The sequence below is a fragment of the Tympanuchus pallidicinctus genome, unplaced genomic scaffold (assembly GCF_026119805.1).
Source record: "Tympanuchus pallidicinctus isolate F22 unplaced genomic scaffold, pur_lepc_1.0 scaffold3, whole genome shotgun sequence".
Lineage (NCBI taxonomy): Eukaryota > Metazoa > Chordata > Aves > Galliformes > Phasianidae > Tympanuchus > Tympanuchus pallidicinctus.
In genome coordinates, this window is record NW_026294747.1 from 102069400 (window position 1) to 102088117 (window position 18718).

At 40.6% G+C, this 18718-nt stretch overlaps 1 protein-coding gene across 3 annotated transcripts in view; it reads right to left on the reverse strand.

The window, feature by feature from the left end:
- MYRIP (myosin VIIA and Rab interacting protein) overlaps positions 1 to 18718 on the reverse strand; it is a 190044-nt gene that overhangs the window by 155456 nt on the left and 15870 nt on the right. The window lies entirely within an intron of this gene.

Genomic DNA, 18718 nt, shown 5'->3' on the forward strand with positions numbered 1-18718 from the left:
CATAAAGGCCAAGATTTTTAGGAAAAAAAATCTGAAGTCTCAGATTTTGCATTTACTGATCCACCTCTTCTGAGCCAGTGTCACACACCAGACCTGTTGCACAGGCATTGTGTGTTTTCAACTCTCAGGAAAAGAATAAGAGCTAGGGACACTACATACTTCTCTGAATCAATCTCTTAATGAGGCAGGACTAGGGAGTTATCTCTGGCTTCATTTACTGAGTGTAGTGCATGGAAAAGATGATGATGAGAAAATCGCTCCCAACAATGAAATTCATTTTTTACTCCCAATTAAATACAAATGAAAGTTACACTGAAAAAAGTAGCACTGCAGGATGTTATGCTTACACAGTTAAAAAGGTGTCAGGAAGTACACGAATTTATATAGAAAGTGCCAAATTAATACTGTGTTACGAGTCTGCTTTTCATTACAGTATCCCATGCTGTGGTTTCAACATGCTCCTGAGACCTCCCACATATTTAGAGTCATCCTGACCTTCCTGCTATTTTTAACTTCTGATATTTCCATTGTGAAGCTTTCTTTACTTTCCATACTGTTGTCAGGAATTATTGCTACCAGCAGCCTGAATTCAAGGAAAAGACCAAAGTCTATTAAAGAGTAGAGCAAAATATAAACACCAGGCTATCAGTATTACTCATAAGAGAAGTGTTCCCAATACTCATTAGTTTAAAAAGATAGTTTAAGCCTGACCTGAAGATCTCCTTCAAGGACCTGAGAAGGAAACTTGTCCTCTCAAGTTAGCCAACCACCTCACGCTGCCTTCACTTCACTTTCTGGATGCCTCCCACCATCTGGAAGGTTGAAGAACAAAAGATACTTTATATCGTGGACGGGCTCTAGCTAAATAAATAAGTAAATAAATAATAGCTGGAAACAAAGAGAAAACCTGCAATAAGAGAGTTATTGTTCATGACCAGTGCCCCAGGAACATGAAGAACCTGCACCTCATAAATGAGTATTTTTCTATGTTATCTGAGGAGAATTATCTTTAATAAAACCAATCTAGCCTTTACAAATAACACGTCAGCTTCAGACAGACCAAAAGAACAGCTACTCACTGAAAAATTACTTCTAGGAGGGAGAAGAAAAAAGTGCACTCAAGAGATCTGCTTCCTGATAATACTTTCAGTCAAAAGGATATCCATTCACTCAGATATTTAAAAATGGGAAGAGAAAAAAAAAAGAAACCATTTATTCCTGTCATGCCTGTGCTGCTAAGAAGTAGCACAAGGCATAGCACACTGCTTTTGCTGCCAAAGCTACTCTTCACAGGCTCGGAATGGTGCAGGTCCTACCGACCACATCAGTGAGTCCCATGCATATGGCATGAGGGCTTCTGTGGGACAGTGTACTCAAATGGGCCTCAAGCTGGTATTGCTATACCATACAAGCAACTGGTCAAGGATGCTGTGAATTAAGACAGAAAGAATCAAAGAAACATACAAACAGCTAGGTTTCGTTTAAACTGTAAGAGTAGCTTTAGCCACTACCATGTCAAGAAGTTCAATGCTTGGAACCCACTGAGCACAAAGGTGGCTGGAAGCGACTCCTCCAGCAGCTGCCTTGGGAAGCACACCACAAACTGGGCTGTTGTTGAGGAGGTTAAGGAATCTCACATCGTCAAAACACTTGTTACTCTTGTGGCCTTTGTGCAACAAGGCTGAAGTTCTTAAAGTATCAGATACTAGTTCTACTGGATGTGTTCAAAGGTTGAATGCCCATCAAATACATTACTGTACCTCTGCCGGCTGTGAATTACGTAATGCTCACTTTACTAGAAAGACTTCAAATTATTTTGATAGTGCTTGCTATCCTTTAAAGCATTTCCCAAACATTTTGTTAAAATAAAAAGTACAAAGTTCAGTGGAAGAGCTACAGAGCAAATTCAAAACTCATGTCCTCCATCCATTGGTCAGCTCTCTGAATTGTAATTATTTCTCACGGAGGTACTTGTACCAGGGCATTGAACCTGTTCCAAGCAGATTTTAAAGGAACAACCTCTATACTTACGGACAGCCTGTCACTCATAATATATCTGCTCTGAAAACAAGACCTGGATGCTTCAAGTTCACAGGCATCAGTGAAGCACTACATGTCAAGCCCAGAGAACATTGTATTTGAAAGCTGTTAGCTGGGGGTGGAGGCTGTCAAACACCAATGATAAGGCAGTCCTGAACGTGTCAAGATTTTAATCAATACTTCACAGAAAACAATGCTGGAACCCAGTTGGAAGTGAACTTGTGCCAGAAACTAACTTCAAACCTTAGTAACACAACATGAAAAACATAACGTACCAAACAGAAGCACAGAGGATGTGAACTTAAAATACATTTTATAAGCACTACACATATCACTTCATTTCAAAAAGAATACTACAATTAGTATGTGGTAAAGGGCAAGTTTCAATGCAGTGACAGCTTAGAATCACAGAATCATTAAGGTTGGAAAAGATTTCTAGGATCATCTAGTCCAACCATCCACCTACCACCAATATTGCCCACTAAACCATATTCCAAAGCACCGCATCTACCCTTTCCTTAAGAACCTGCAGGTGACCCCATCACTTCCCTAGGCAACTTGCTCCAGTGTCTCACCACTCTTTTGGAGAAGAAATTCTTCATAATATCCAACCTCAACCTCCCCTGGTGCAACTTGAGGCCACAACCTCTTGTCCTATCGCTGTTACCTGGGAGAAGAGGCCAACCCCCACCTCACCACAAATTCCTTTCAGGTCACGGAAGAGAGCAATAAGGACTCCCCAAGCTTCCTCCTCACCAGACTGAACACTCCCAGTTCCCTCAGCTGTTCCTCGTAAGACTTGTGCTCCAGACTCTTCACAGCTTCACTGCCCTTCTCTGGACATGCTCCGGGGCTTCAATGTTATTCTCATAGCGAATGGCCCAAAACTGAACACAGCACTGGAGATGCAGCCTCACCAGAGTTGAATATAGGTGGACAATCATCTCCCTGCTCCTGCTGGTCATGCTACTGACACAAGTCAGGATGTCACTGACCTTCCTGGCCACCTGACACACAGTTTGCTTGTGTTCTGCTGGCTGTTGACTAGCACCCCCAGACCATTTTCCTCCATATAATTTTCCAGTCACTCTACTTCAAGCCTGTAGCGTTACCTGTGGTTGTTGCGACCAAAGAACAGGACCTGTCATTTGACCTTGTTAAACTTCATCCCAGTGGCCCTCAACTATCCTGAATGGATTGAAGTCTACCCTCCAGAAGTCCAAGGCAGCAGATATGCTGACCAAAACAACTTCAGTTATGTAAAGCGTGATAAAAACACTTTATGAAGATCAGAGGCACACATACACAGAAACACCCCCAAAAGACATAACACCTTTAAATTTCAGACCTCTTTACCACATAGTGGAAACTATATAATGCATGATCTGTTCCATTCAGGATTTTCCTTATTTTTTTTTTCCACAGGACAGCATGTTGATGCAGTAAATGTTGAAACAGGAAGAAGAAAGAACCTTCAATACAGAGATTTTTGAGTGAGAGATGATACAAGTCATCACGATAGCAAAATAGGATAGAACTAAAGAAGGTAGAAAAACAGAGATTAAAAATTACTTTCAGTTAAAGTCAGTTGCAGCAGCACCACCTGATCCCCCTCAAAAAAAGCAACACCTGAACAGAAAAAAAAAAAAGCAACACAAAAAAACCTCACACTGTCTTATGAAAATAATCCCAATTTTTTGTCTCATTTTCTAACTGTTAGCACCTGTATCAAGTGTGCCAAAGCTAGACACGCAGGACATCCCAGAAGAATACATTTGTATGTGCCATGAACCTCACTTCCCTTGTTTTTCCTTTCTGCAGTCTTAACACAGCCAAACTTACTTGTCATTCTTTGCCCAGTATCTCAAAGAAATGGTTCTGGCTTGACAATTTCTCCCTTTCTGCCAGATGCCTCCACTGCAACATTTTCTTAAGCTGAGTATTCCTAATGTGGAGGGTGGCAATCCACACAAAAAAACACTCGTATTCATATTATAAAAATAGAAATAGAGGTGATTGATAGTTTATGGACACATATTTCTTTAATACATAAAGAAAAATCCAAAGTTCAAAAGCACTGTGCCCACTGTTTTAACACAAGAACAGCATTAGCCAAGGCAGGAACAGTAATCATCTCGTGCTTTGCTGAGAAGGGCCCACACAGGATTAAAGCTGACTAATCACCCACGGGTGCACAGTTCCAGAGAGATCATGCCTCCAAATTCTAGCTTTATTAATGCTACAAACAGCAAACAGAAGAACAAACCTCTGTTAAACCAGACACACAAGCTTATTTAAAAAAAAACAAACAAAAAACAGTGTTCTAACTCAAATCCATGAAGCTAAAAAAACAACCCCAGGAAGGCTGAGGCTTCAGTCCAGGTCACCATACCCTGCTAATCCTTGCTGAGCAGAGGTCTCTGCCTTGCACAGTCTTTGTACACCCAGAATTGCGGTGCTTTCCTCAGATCAAGCACGCACTCAGCTAAGTTTACAAGTCTATTAGAAAAGGATCAGTGTTATTACCCACGGTGCTTAAATTGGTTCTCAGTTTCTTCTCAGAATCACAGAATTGTAGGGGTTGGAAGGGACTTCTGGAAATCGTCTAGTCCAACTCCCTACTTCTCTACAGTAGGTTATACAAGAAAGCATCCAGGTGGCTACTGAATATCTGCAAAGATGACAACTCACAACCGCTCTGAGCAGTCTGCCACCCTCACAGTAAAGAAGCTCTTCCTCATATTCACGTGAAATTTCTTATGTTACAGCTTGTGCCCATTGCCCTTTTTCTGTCACTAGGCACCACTGAAAAAAGCCTGGCCCATCCACTTGACTCTCGCTGATCAGATATTTAAAAGCACTGATACGATCCCTCTCAGCCTTCTCTCCTCCAGGCTGAACAGTGTCAGGTCTCTCAGCCTTTCCTCCAGGCCCTCAATCACCTTTGTGGCCCCCCACTGGACTCCTAGGAGATCTCTGTCTTTTTTGAACTGGGAAGTGCAGAACTTGGGACAGTATTCTCAACATGGCCTCACCACGGCAGAGCAGGGGGGAGGATCACCTCCCTCAATCTGCTGACCACGCTCCTTTTAATGTGCTATGGGATACCTTTGGTCCTCTTGGGACGTGAGAGACGGTGTCAAAAGCCTTGCTGAAGTCAAGATAGAGAGCATTCACTGCTCTCCCTTCATCTACCTTGCCAGTCATGACATCTTGGAAGGCTATCAGGTTGGTCAAGCATGATTTCTCCTTGGTGAATCCACGTTTACTACCTCTGATAACATTTTCTTCCACTTGCTTGGAGATGACATCCAGAGTAAGTTATTCCATCACCTTCCTAAGGTCAGAGGTGAGGCTGACCGGCCTGTAGTTTCCTGGGACACCCTTCTGTCCCTTTTCTGAAGACTGCAATAACACTGGTTTTCCTCTAGTCCTCAGTCATCTTTCCCATTCTCTATGACTTTTCAGACATGATAGACAGCAGGTTGGTAATCACTTCTGCCTGCTCCCTCAGCACTCGTAGGTTCACCCCACCAAGGCCCATCATATGTACTGTTTGCCTAGATGATCTCTACCTAGATCTTCTTTGACCAATGGGAAATGTTCTTTTCTCCAGATTCTCTCTTTTATCTCCATAGTTTTGGATTCTCAAGGCCAGTCTTAGTAGTAAAGACTGAAGTAAAGAAGGCATTTAGTAATTTTGCCTTTTCAGCATCCTGTTACCAGTGCACCCACCTCACTCAGCAGCACGCCCAATTTTCCCTACTCTTCCTTATGATGCTTATATACTTAAAGAAGCCCTTCTTGTTGTCCTTGATCTCCCTTTCCAGATTTAGTTCCAAAGGAGCCTTGGCCTTCCTCACTGCACCCTTGCTTGCCCAGACAACATTCCTCCAAGTGACCAGATCCTTTTTCCACATTTCACTAACTTCTTTATTCCACTTCAGTTTCTCTGTTAGCTCCTTGCTTACTCATGAAGGTCTTCTGCCACCTTCTCCTTAATCTACTACAATCTTGTCCTGTTTGAAATTCTTGTATAAATGGCCAGTAACTAGTGGGAGACCTCCAAGGAGCAGCACAGTTCAGAGCCAGACTGGGCTTCAGAGCACGACTGATGTTCTGTTAGTTTCAGAGTGTGCCTAAAGATACTCAAAAATAAACCAGTTCCTCTGCTTCACATGCCCCTGAGGCAGAGTAAAATTAAAGCCATGCTGGATTGGTGCAATAAACATGAAAGCAAAGAGGACAGCCAACTTCACACTGAAATGAAACACTACTTTTATGCTGTATCACAGAGCTGTCCTTGGGCTACAGTAGGAAAGGTACATCTAGCTCTTAGGCTCAGCCTCTTTCTGCTCCTTCGGTCACGTCAAAAAGCACCACAAAGAAAGCTGCAAAATCACAAGCGAGTAGAGAGGTAGACAGATCCAGAAATAGGAAAGAATGAGACATACATAGCACACATGACTTTCTGAAGAATTTTTGAGTATCTGAAGATGTGAGGTCAAAGCATCACTGCTGTAGTAACAGACAGAAATTGAAATAAAAGGAATTACACTGACATCTCTGAAGTGTGCAAATTGCCTTTATCCTGTGAAATATTGTACGGTGGTAACCACAAAACTCTCCTAGAAAAATCTTTTACAGGAATAGATGTAAAAAAATCTGGTTTAAAAAAAAAAAAAAAAAACAACACAAAAAACAGTTGCAGGGAATGTTACACAACTATGATTAAGCTCATTGTCCCAAAACAATGCATCCTTTTGAAATTCCCTCTGATCAGTGCCTCTGTCACCTATGGTCCCACAAGCACCATTAAACCTGTTACAGGGGATTTTACAAACCTTAAGTAACACAGGGAGATTGAACTCGGCACCTGCCTGCTGTAACATACTTGCTAGCTTAATGTACTGGACACAATTTATCATCACATTACTTTGATGACATGACAAGTCCACCAAACTAAAATGACGTTCCTAATATGCTGTAGAAGCCAGACTCTTTAGTTAAAGGAGTGGTCTACAGCTGTCAGATTTAATTGTGCTAAAGCAATCAACAGAAATTTGCATATGCTGATTGCAAAAATAAACATTTTTTAAAACATCAGCCATGTTTTTGTGTCTACATTCTCAACAACAAAGTTCCCTTATATTAAATCAGAAGTCAGTTGTTTAAAACTGCGACACACTGCAGCTTTCATAGGAACAAGATTACACAAATAAAACGGGAAATTTGCACTATATTTTCATATTCTCTGAGTATTTTTGAAAGATGAAATACGGATTCCTAAGACACCAAGTCCTACTTGCCCAGAGACCAATAACATACACCTCCAAGGGACAAGTAATACAGGTTGTACATACACAGTAGAGAATGCTACCTTACAAATTAAGGAGAAAGATAAATAACTGTGAGAAAACAAATAAAAGGAACTCTGCACCTACCATTTTAATCAAAGGCCTTTGAGAACAGGCAGCGGCTTCAATACCTGGGCTGACAACACTGCACGATTGAACTTCTTTTAATATATCTATGGGGAAACACCTCAGAAGCAAGTGGCCGGCTCTCAGTTGCAAGGCCAAATTTTCCATATACTTTGCACGTGTTCCTGACAGGCCGGTGTCTACACTGGAGCACACTGAGAGGCACAGCATGTCTGCCTGACTACAGAAGCAACACAATCACATCCGTACTGCTCCCCAAGGACACATACACTGCTTTCAGCCTTGAGATTGCATGTCAGCTTGGTAGGGCCTGATGCTACTTACGGACTCTACTGCCTTCAGTAGGTATTCTCCCAAACAAAAGTTGCTGCTACACTTACAGAACGCCACCTACATCCTCCACTCATTGCAACCACAACTTAATCTGCAAAGAAAACCAAAAGCTTTGAAAGAAAGGCCTCTCTTCTGCAAGGGGTCACAACATCACATCGCTGATGAGACAGACAGGCAAGAGGTTCTCCTTCATTATTGCAAACTATTTTCTCAAATTCTTTATGACTGTTTGCTCTCTTGTGTGTTGAGGGTTAAAGAAACAATGCCAGACCAGCTGGCACAAACTACAGGAAGACATGTTTGAGTGAACAGAGCTGCGATTTCCTTCTGGAACAGCATTTTGGACTAGAGATTGGTTGCTCTCCTCTTCCTGTCAGGATGGAAAATTGACCATGGCAATGTTTCAAGAGCATTCAAGTGGATGCCTTTGCACTGCCAGAGCAGTAAGAGGATTTTAGCTACCTTGTGCAGAGCTGTAAACCATTTCCTTATATAAGCAGATAAACTTCACAAGTCCATTTGCTGGTGACGATAAAGACTTCAGCCATCTCAAGTTGCTTTCACATATTTCCTTTTCACATGAGCAATAAAGCTGTTATAATATTAACTCCTAGACAGGTAAGGACCCTTGCATCTATGAATAGGGGACAACAACTACACAGAATGTTGAAACGCTGCCTCAGCATCAGATGTCAATACAATTACACTGCATTGCTATGTTCAGTAAATAAATAACAAGCACTTTGTTTTTTCTGGAATGGGTACAGGTATACTCCAGAAGTATAAACACTACATTTGTCCATACTAGGAATATAGGAAGCTTCCAACGGCAAACAGCAGAGAAGGAAGCAACATCATCCTTGTGCATCTAGGAGAGAGTGGGAGGAAAAAGGAAGGAGCAGTGCACTCTTTGGTCCACAAAAATAAGACCTCCAAAAACATCACTTTCTCTTACTATATCTTCCAAAAAATTTGATTTTTATAGGCTATATTTAATCATAAAATAAACCTTTATGATGAAATGAGAAATTCCTACAGTTACCAGAGACACTCTAAACTCGAACAAGTCAGTAGTTGTGATTTTCATTCCAAAAACATTGCAAATTGTATAGACGTTTTATTGTGGACATAATATTACCAATCACAGCCAAAAGCCAGTGTTCAGAAATGCAAAAAGCAGAAGCCACATTTTACATATTTGCTTACCAAACTCTCAGGAGTTCACAAACAGGAAAGTATTTATAGTACAATCTGTAGTGTCAGATGGGCCTGTCTTCTTTGTTCATCTGTTTGCTACTAGCACAAAGATGAACATCAGCAGGTAAAATCCTTCCAAGCTTAATTCATTTTGAACAACTTCATAACAGAAGCTGCATCAACACTACTGTAAACCAAGCTAAAATAGGGGAAAAACTGAGTACTGACCACCATTTGCATTCAATCCATTATTATTAACCTTCAATTGACAACTGAAAATAGATGAGCAAGTGATAATCCAGTGTAATTCCAAATTCCTTCAACTACTAATGATGCAAGTCACTAATTAACGCTCAACACTTAGACATGGTTGGTTTCATTTTAGCTACCAGACACAGAAAACTGTATTTGATTTGTATTTAACTCAGGGAAAACAAAAACAAAAAACAAAGTCAACTGTAACAAAGAGCTCAAATAAAACAGTCAGCATGCCTAAAATGTGAAAGTTCTGGCATTACAGATGTGTTTGTGGGATGATGGCTTCAAAAATGCTAACTTGAACTGAAACAAGTCTCCACTGTTTTATTCATTTTAAGCTGCAGACTCTCTCCTAGTCACACTTGTTTGATGAAAATCAGTATATAACTTGTTATCCCTCAGAAGCCCCGAAGACACAACACTGCTAGATTGAAACACAGATGGTTTTATTACTTCTTGTGCAGTATCTTAAAAGAAAAAAAAAAAAAAATCTAATTACAATCATGCAACCCTACCAGCAATGAAAAGGCTGCACAGGCAATACTTCCCATCTCTCCAAGGCTGCGGGGACTTTAAGAGAGCAGTAAGGCATGAAATTAGAAGACCTCCACTCAACTTTTGCAGCAATGGCCAAGTTTGTAGAGTTGGCATTAAAGGGGACAAGAACACATTTGGTAAGAGAGCACCAACAAACAGTAACTTCACATAAGCATTTTTATGCTTTTTTATTTTATTTTATGCTTATTTATTTTATTTTATTTACACTTTTTGAAGCAGGAGAATACTAAAGGGTCCCCTTTAGCTAAATAGGATCATACTTGCTGCACCTTGCTAATTCTCACTCACAGGCTGTTAAGCTACCTTCCTCTCTTCCCCAGGCTAGGACACTCAGGAATTTGGGATTGTATCTTGGCCCCTGACGCAGGAGCTTCAAGACTCCACCTCATATTATCTATGCACACACAACAACTCACATCAGTGAAGTAAATACGCATTTTCTCCTCCCACTATACGCCCCATGAGCCAAAGAAGCAGCAGAATACCAGAGGTACAGCAACAAGTTTCATACATCAGATTGTTTCCCTGCCTAAAAAATAAATTCCTACAGCCTCTGCTCTGTGTGCCAGTGGCAACTGGGGTCTGGTTTTCAGGAGACATCAATCATGTCTGTTTTTCATGATGGCTGCTCACCATACGAGTATCTTTGCAGAGTGGCACTGTGCTAGGCTCCCCTTCCAGGGAGTTTTTGAGGTAATTCCACTAGATTTCACAAAAACATGCGAGTAAATTGGTAACCTGCCATAGCGTTCTTGCCATGAAACCAATCTGCTTTTTATTAACCTACCATCAGTGCAAAGTACGAGCTTTGTTTACAAATAATGACTACGTTGCCCATCCTGAGATCAGAAATGGAAACACTAATGACATAACCAAATGTTCTGTAATGAACTACAATGTGGTTTAGTATGGCCACAGAAATAGATTATTTATTGTCTCAAACTCCAGAACTGCAATAACGTGCTATCTTTTAAGTATTTCATTACAAATTAAAGTGAACCTTAAATACGATTTCAAGGAAAGATATTAGGTATGATCAAACCTAAATTCGTCAATAAATAATAGCTTACACATAAGATAGGAAAATGAAAGAAGAGGAGTTGAAAAAGACAGACGACTCTTATAGCATGTATATTCATGTATGTATCAGGAGGCAGATCTATTCAGCACTTGAATCAAATGGAAAAACCTCCTCCAAAATCTTCTCTAGAGAAATACGTTCCTTAAAAACAGATCTTCCAAAGCATTAGTGCCATATATCACAGTACCTTGATTTTGAAAGCTACCTACATAACCCCATGCAATGAAAGATGATAGCCAAATCATCCCGGTATGATTCTCTGTTTCAGGCTTACTTTTAACTCAGCTTTCTAATTCAGGTTATTCTCTCCACTGCAGAGAAATCTTAAATGGAAGTAATGGTGGAAATGAACCAATGATGTCTATTATGCAGCCAAAGGGTTTATTATTAACACAGAAAAAGGCTGTCCTCCACCTCTACCAGTTACCTCTCAAGTCAGTACAGCTCATTAGAAGGCACAGTGCAAATAATGTGGGCCCTTCTTAAATAGCATTCAAGATTACAATACAGTTTTTGAACTATACTACAACTATTAAGGGATATAAAGGAATCAAAGGTTATTTAAAAAAGTTATTTAATCATCCCTTTATTAAATTCCACATGTTTTCAGGGAAGACCAGAACCTTCACCAGTAATAGAGGACCAGAATTAATCTGCCCCCTACGTAAATTACTCAAATTGAAATAGAGAGGCCTGGGAAGTTATTATGCCTTCAAACTTCCTTCAGCATTCCTAAATCCAAAAAAAACAAGTCATTATCATAACTGGGTTTAACACAAGGTATTTGATGTTTTACTCAAGAAATGGCAACGTTACAATCTAACTTCTGTTAATCCACGACATATTTTCTAGTCACAAGTTGACTGTGAAGGCTCTGTTCTCTCAAGACTGGTGGCACACAATGACACAGTGCTTATGATTTCTGTCACCTAGTTGCTACCCGCTTTACAAAAGTTCATTTCAATTAGCATCTCTAAGGCAAGGTGTTTCAGTCTGGTTCACTATACATTCAGCGTCTACCAGTTTAGTGTAATATGCCCAGATTCCCAAAAAGCAAAGACTTAAACACCGATGTATCCTGGCAGTCACAGCGCCCCGTTATTTGGTTTTTACTATGCAGAAAGACAAAGCACATCCTGCCTTGTAATCCTCTACACTATCTACTGTTAGCTAAAATGAAAGCATTTGCTTGAGTGACCAAAAACTCCAAACACTAAAGAGGTGTTTTATCCATGCAAAGCCAACTGAGCTAGGTTCATAAAGCCATGAAATCATAAGCAAGAAAAAAAAAAATCAGCCTCTGATTTCACTGGACACTAGTGGTTTCTGTGATATTTTTCTTCTTCCTCCTCCTCCTCCCCTCCTCATCTCCCTCGTCTCAGATAACCCCAATCACCATTACAAAGTGTTGTAAAATGCTGAGGCAAACAAATCAAAGGAAAATCCCACCCCACTGAGCGAGTTAAATGCAAACACATCAAAGATGTACCTGCCATGTTCTGTAAAACCTCTGAAGTTACTCTTCTGCAGCAATCAGCAAATACTGGGATTACAAGACTCTTTTCCCACTGAATCAAAAGAAGCATCACAGTTGCTTCCAGAACACCTGACTGTTCACACGTGCTACAACAATGTATTGCTGATTTACTAGGATTAGCATTAATTACTGCAGCGTGAGGAGTAACTGATGCTACAACACCAATTCCTGCAATACCAGGACAAGGCATTAAGATCATCATTTCTGCTCAAACTGATGATATCAGCCACGCTCCCCTGCTGCAACTTTACCTCCTCTGCCAATTGATTCAGAGGCAGTGCTGAGGAATTCCCTGCCAAATAGTCTCTGAAAAGACAGCATAACAGCTGAGTCCCAGCAGCTCCAGTTGCTATTCCCAGCAGAAGTCACTGCTGCCTCTGAGGTGCACCTTATTTATACCACAGCTACAGCACACCTGGCACTGGGGAGAATTTTCAGACCACTCACACAGTCATAAAGTGCCAATGCCAACAGCTTAACCAGGGACAGGTGGGTCAAAACGCCGTCCTCCTGTGAAGGACATCTCCTGAGAGGTGAAGCTGAGTTCTATGTTGACTAAAGGAGCTTCTGCATCTTTTTACATTACCCAAGGGCAGAAAGGCTTCGTCCCAGTGCCTGAACTGCTTCCTCAACTGATTAAAGACAAATGAAATTTCAGAGAACTGCTGTCCAGATGAATGCTTTCAGAGCCTCACGGACTGTGCTAAGGACTAGAATAGTATTTGGTTGGATTTGAAAGAACAATTATTCTCTTCTGCACTAACATGTCTTCTGTCTTCACTTTTATTCAGAAAGCAACAGGATAAAAATAACAGTCTGCAACTAAATTAGGAGTTTGGCAAATATGAATTTAAAGACTGTGCCCTCTTAGACCCACTAAGAACATTAAGAGGACATTTTCCAGCAATTCGATGGACAACCAACTTACTCTAAGCCAAGAAAATCTCTATTGCAGCTGGCTGACAGGCCTGCCACCTAAAAGATAGCCTTTTAATCTGTTCTAGACACACAAATAGTAATTCAATCTAGTTGTCCAGTCTCCCTGAATTGGGCCACTTGAGAGACTCCAAACTAAGCATCCTGATCTCCAGTTTTATCTCTCCAAAATGAAAAGTTGGGCCCATGTTCATGTAACACAAGGATAGGCATGCTTAACCTGCTATAAATCTCTTACTCCCAAGGCAGTCCTCCAGTTCTTACCTGCTCTGGCACTCTGAAGCCAGCATGGTTGTGCTGATTCAGTAGAGTTGCAGAGGACACCAGAAGTGACATTTTAAAAGGCAGAAGAAATGAATGCCCAAATGATGGAAGGAAAAGCAACGGTCAGGATGCTGTACTGTCCCTGCTGAGGCACAGATAGTCCACCAGTCCTGGAGTGACATGCAGACTGCTTTAGAGCTTCCTTTCACACTTAAATCCACTCTCAGTTTCACACTGACTCATCACCTGTCATTGAAGAAAGCTCATTGCCCAACTAGGTTTATGTCAGCACCACAGAACAGTTCACAAAAGACTGAGTGAGTAAAACACGACAAGTTCACACTGCTTGTAATTAATGAGAAAGTGATTTTTTTTAAATCTAGAGGATTGAGTATAACTGAAATACAAGCCCATGTTCCACTCATACCTGTAATATCAGAGCAGTCCAATCAATTGACAGTATTTACAAACAATGTATTATGGAATTTAGAGATCTTGGTCAGTGACAGTACTATTCAGATTACAGCCTCCTATCTAAAAGGAGATGTCATGTATCTGTCATATGGGTTGTCTATAACCCATTAAAATAAAGTTTTCAAGAGATATTACACCTAATATCTTTCCACCAACTGAAGCAACACCACTTCTAAGGACAGTTCCAATCCAGTCTGATTGCTTAAGATAGTAATCCTGTTGTAAACCAACTTTACAGAGATTTATATATTTTTCTTCATGAAATTTGAACAGAAGTCAAGAGTAAAAACAAAATCATTTTGAAGTTTAGTAAGTACCACAGAATGAAAAAGAAAGTACATTTACACTCATCTGCATTCAGGAAAACTTTACATGAGGGCTGCTCCAAAAGTAATGGCTCCTGTTCTATTACACTGGCTCATAATGTTGGAGGAGGATGTTGGTGGTATGGTAGTAGAGACTGAACCTTCCCATCAATATTCCATTACATGTTGTTGTCATCTGACAGATGGCAGCAGAGGAGCAGTCTGACAGAATGGTGTCTGACATGAAAGCACAGATGAAGCAAAGATGTGGAACTGAATTTCTCCATGCAGGAAAAATGGCACCCATTGACATCCATCAACACTTGCTGAATGTTTAAGGAGACCAAACAGTGTTGTGAGTACCAGTGAGTGGTGCGTTTCAGCAGTGGTGACACTGACTGGAAAGACAAGCTATGTTCCAGACAGCCATGGAGATTGTTACAAGCATGGCCTCCTGTTCATTGCTAGTGAAAACACAGAGCAAATAGTGGTGACTTTGTTGAAAAAACAGTCTTTAGCTCAGAACTTGCCCATACCAAATAGCGCCATTGTGCTCTTTGTACTTCCTCTAGCCTCAGACACAGAGTCAAATACACACCGGCTTCAAATGTGGGCACCAGTAACTCCAAGTTACCTCATGTTCGAGTACAATGAGAAGGATCACTCTCTAATAACTGCCCACATTCATACTGCTATTCTGAAGTAAACATGAAGCTCCTTACCTTACCCCGCAGTCATGATAAGTAAGGTAGAAGCATATACTGAGGCAGCACCCATTATGACAGTGATTTGTGGAATGTTAATTGCTGTACCACTGTCTGCTGAGGCAGCAACTGATGTTAGCACATTTCAAATCTTGCAAACACAAAAGATATACGTGTTAGTTTATATCACTTTCTAAAATTATTTTCATAAAGGTAAGAAAAGTCAACCCATTTTATTCCATATGTGCAACCAACAAGTGTACCCACAGTTAGAAAGCATGTTCAAAGACATCTCTGAAACAATATTTTGAAAGTGTTAACAAAGTGTTTTGACATCTCTGTAGTTCTCCCACACATGTAAATCCCATTATCATTTAGCTGAAAATATTCAGCAGTTTCATTTAGAAAGAAAAATGCTGAGCTCTCTCCAACATACCCCTTACTCTAGTTAAGACTGCTTTCTTCCCAAGGTTACCTGGCAGTCCTTTGAACTCACAAAATGAACATGCTCATAAATACCAAAAATTGAACTTGCCTCTAGGCAAACGCTGTGACGTTTCTAGAAAGAAAGTAGTTCACAATTTCCAACTCTGAATTCAGCAGGCAACGGGAGAGACCAAACTCAAGAGGTCTGTAACACTCATTCTCGTGTCCAAAACAGGTTCCAGAAATTGATGGCATTCAGACAAACTGAAACAGACCATCCTAAAAGCCTGTAAGACATGTGAATTCCTTTTCCTCATGAGATTCCCTGTATCAATTCATGGACATTTGTACATTCTTCCCATGAACTAGCACTCAGGTTGGACATTAGTGGTCAGGCACTGGCACAGGCTGCCATGGGAGGTGGTGGAGTCACAGCAGGAAGTCATCAAGAAACCACTTGGATGTGGTACTGAGGAACATGCTTTCATGGGCAATGTTGATGGTGGTGGGCAGTTGGACTAGATGATCTTAGAGGTCATTTCTAAACTTAGTAATTACATGATTAGCACTAATAAAGAGATTTCCAATAAATTAATAGTGAGTAACATATATAATAAGATTAGTATCTACTTTCTTCTTCAGAAAAAAAGAAAAAGCTGAAGCACTTCCCATGCAAAGCACACAAAAGAAATAGCATTTTTAGCAACTATTTTCATTGAGATTCCTGTAGAGCCAGAAATCCACACTCAAGAGCGCATCTCTGCCTCCTGCTGCAGGGCTGCTTAGGTGAGATATTACTCCAACAAGTCACGTTTAACACCTTAGACTCCTCATACAGAAGACATCTGAGATTAAATATTGATTTTACATTATAGCTATTCGTTATCACTAGACATGCACACTCCTTTTAGTGAAACTATGGTCGTTAATTTGACTAGTCATAACCTGTGATGAAGGCCAAATTACCACAAAAAGCATGTAATAATTTTACGTCTCAGCAACCTCACGGTCCCTTCTTTATTAAATGCATGCCCACGGACCATTCCAGTTCACCACAGACCATACAGATTTCTCGCTGGAATTTTTTCCTTTTTGCATTTCTTCATAAGCATAATGTCTTGTGTTAATTGACACTCAGTTCACCAGCATTCTCTCTCAGTTAAGGCATTGTAACCACACTTAGAAGCCACTGTTGCACCAGGACTATGGAGTTAGAACAGAGAGCGTGAGGCAAACCTCACAAAGAACAGATGCAGACTCCAAACCAAACACCGCAGCACCGCACATGAATAGCTGCGTTGCACCACTGCTGAGACACCTACTTCTTTGCATAACTTCAAGCACAGCACTTATTTGGCAGCAAACAGCATACTCAGATCACTGTTTCTGGAAATTAATGGCAAGCAACAGTTTCTAAATGCATTTGAAAGTGCATCCTTACTGACTTTGGAGCCAAGGTAAGCATTAGCTACTTGGCTTTTGTTCAGAATTCATCCAGGTCACTAGTTGAATATTTTTTCCTAAGTAACTTAACCTGAACCAAGAATACTGTTGAAGGATTTCTGTCAAGATATGAAGCATCATAATTTAGAGAGGGCTACAAAATAACAGCACCGAGTAACCAGAAATAGATGAAATAATTGACAACCCAACACTGACATTCTATATTAGCTAAGAAATAGATTTCCTTTCCTGCCTTGAAGCATTACACAGTAAAATTGGTGATAATCTACAAACAAGATTAAGAGCAAGACAGCTTTGTTAACAAACCCTTAAAGTGGTACCATTCCATTTCACATTGTCTTAAAAACAAAAGCAGTAGCAAGGTAACATGAAGTTGCAGCTACAGTTCTGATGAATCAATCATTTATAGTACTCAAAAATAAATTTAGACAGATGAGTACTAAGCTTATGACATCTCAGCACTGCATTGGAGAAGTATGCAGCTGTGTTAACATGGGAATACCAAATAACGTCCTCCCTCAGAGGATTAAGTCACTCCCGGCTTTTTTCTTTTTTAAATCATGGGGAAGAGAAAGTAAGTGTCAGCACAGCTCATAAATAAGTGCTAACCATTTTTTTTAGTGCTATGTGTGGCCTTGTTCTCAGAGCCAATGAGCAGAAAGTGGTATATCACAGCCTCACTCTGCAGATCCCTCGAGGGGTTAATGAGCAGGCACAGGAACCAACACTGTGCCTACCTGCTAGGAGATATCAAAGCAATGGACAGAAGCCTCCTTGTGCTCTCCCCAGGCTGTTCAGGAGGAAAGGGCAGGGAGACTGATCTTAGGAAAATGCTTTGACCAAGGTATTGATCAGAATTTCACCCACTGAAACTCTGGAGCCTGTGGAGGAAACCAATCTCCGTCACCAGGAAAACTGCTTTAAAACAGCTCTGTTTGAACTGGAGGAGAAGTGGGAAGAAGGATAGCTTTATTTTGTTTTATTCAGGTATTTAAGACATCTGCCACAGGAAGGGAAGAAGAACTGATAAGCAGAATCAACAGATAGCTCCCGAATGTCTGCTTGGTGTCTTGCCAGTTTGATATGACTCATACAGACAACACTTCAATTAACAGGTTACAAGGAGTTTTGTATTTTATCTACTACAAGACCCATGACACATACTGTGCATACACCTAAGCCTACAGTAGTCTCACAAGAAACAGAATCCCAACTGGTCTCTCAATATGGCCAGGTATGAGAATTTGTTTCTTAGGAAGCCTCTTCTCAAGTCTAATTCGTACTCCAAGGAGCTGCAGTGTGAAAGGAACAGAAGGATGAAAACAGGCAAAAAACAACTCTTAATTTTAAATGCTTAATCTTGTTCTACACAGGATAAAAGGCTCTATTTTAATTCCTCACCAAATTTCTGGATGTGAGAAAATAGCAACAATCAGAATGTAGGAGGCCCTCTGCTGAGCACATGCATTCATATTCTCTACAAAAAAAGCAAGCAAGCCAACCAGTGCTGGTGATTTGATTGGGAATCAGTGAAGTTCTTTACCACAGCTGAAAACGCAACTGCATAAGTGAAGACAGCAAAGCAAATCTTTACCAGCTAGCTAAAAAGTAGACCGTATCAGGCAAACCATGCAGATGTTCTCAGCCTGTGGATAACAGACAACTCGCAACACCTCCCTAATGTTTTTCCAGTCACT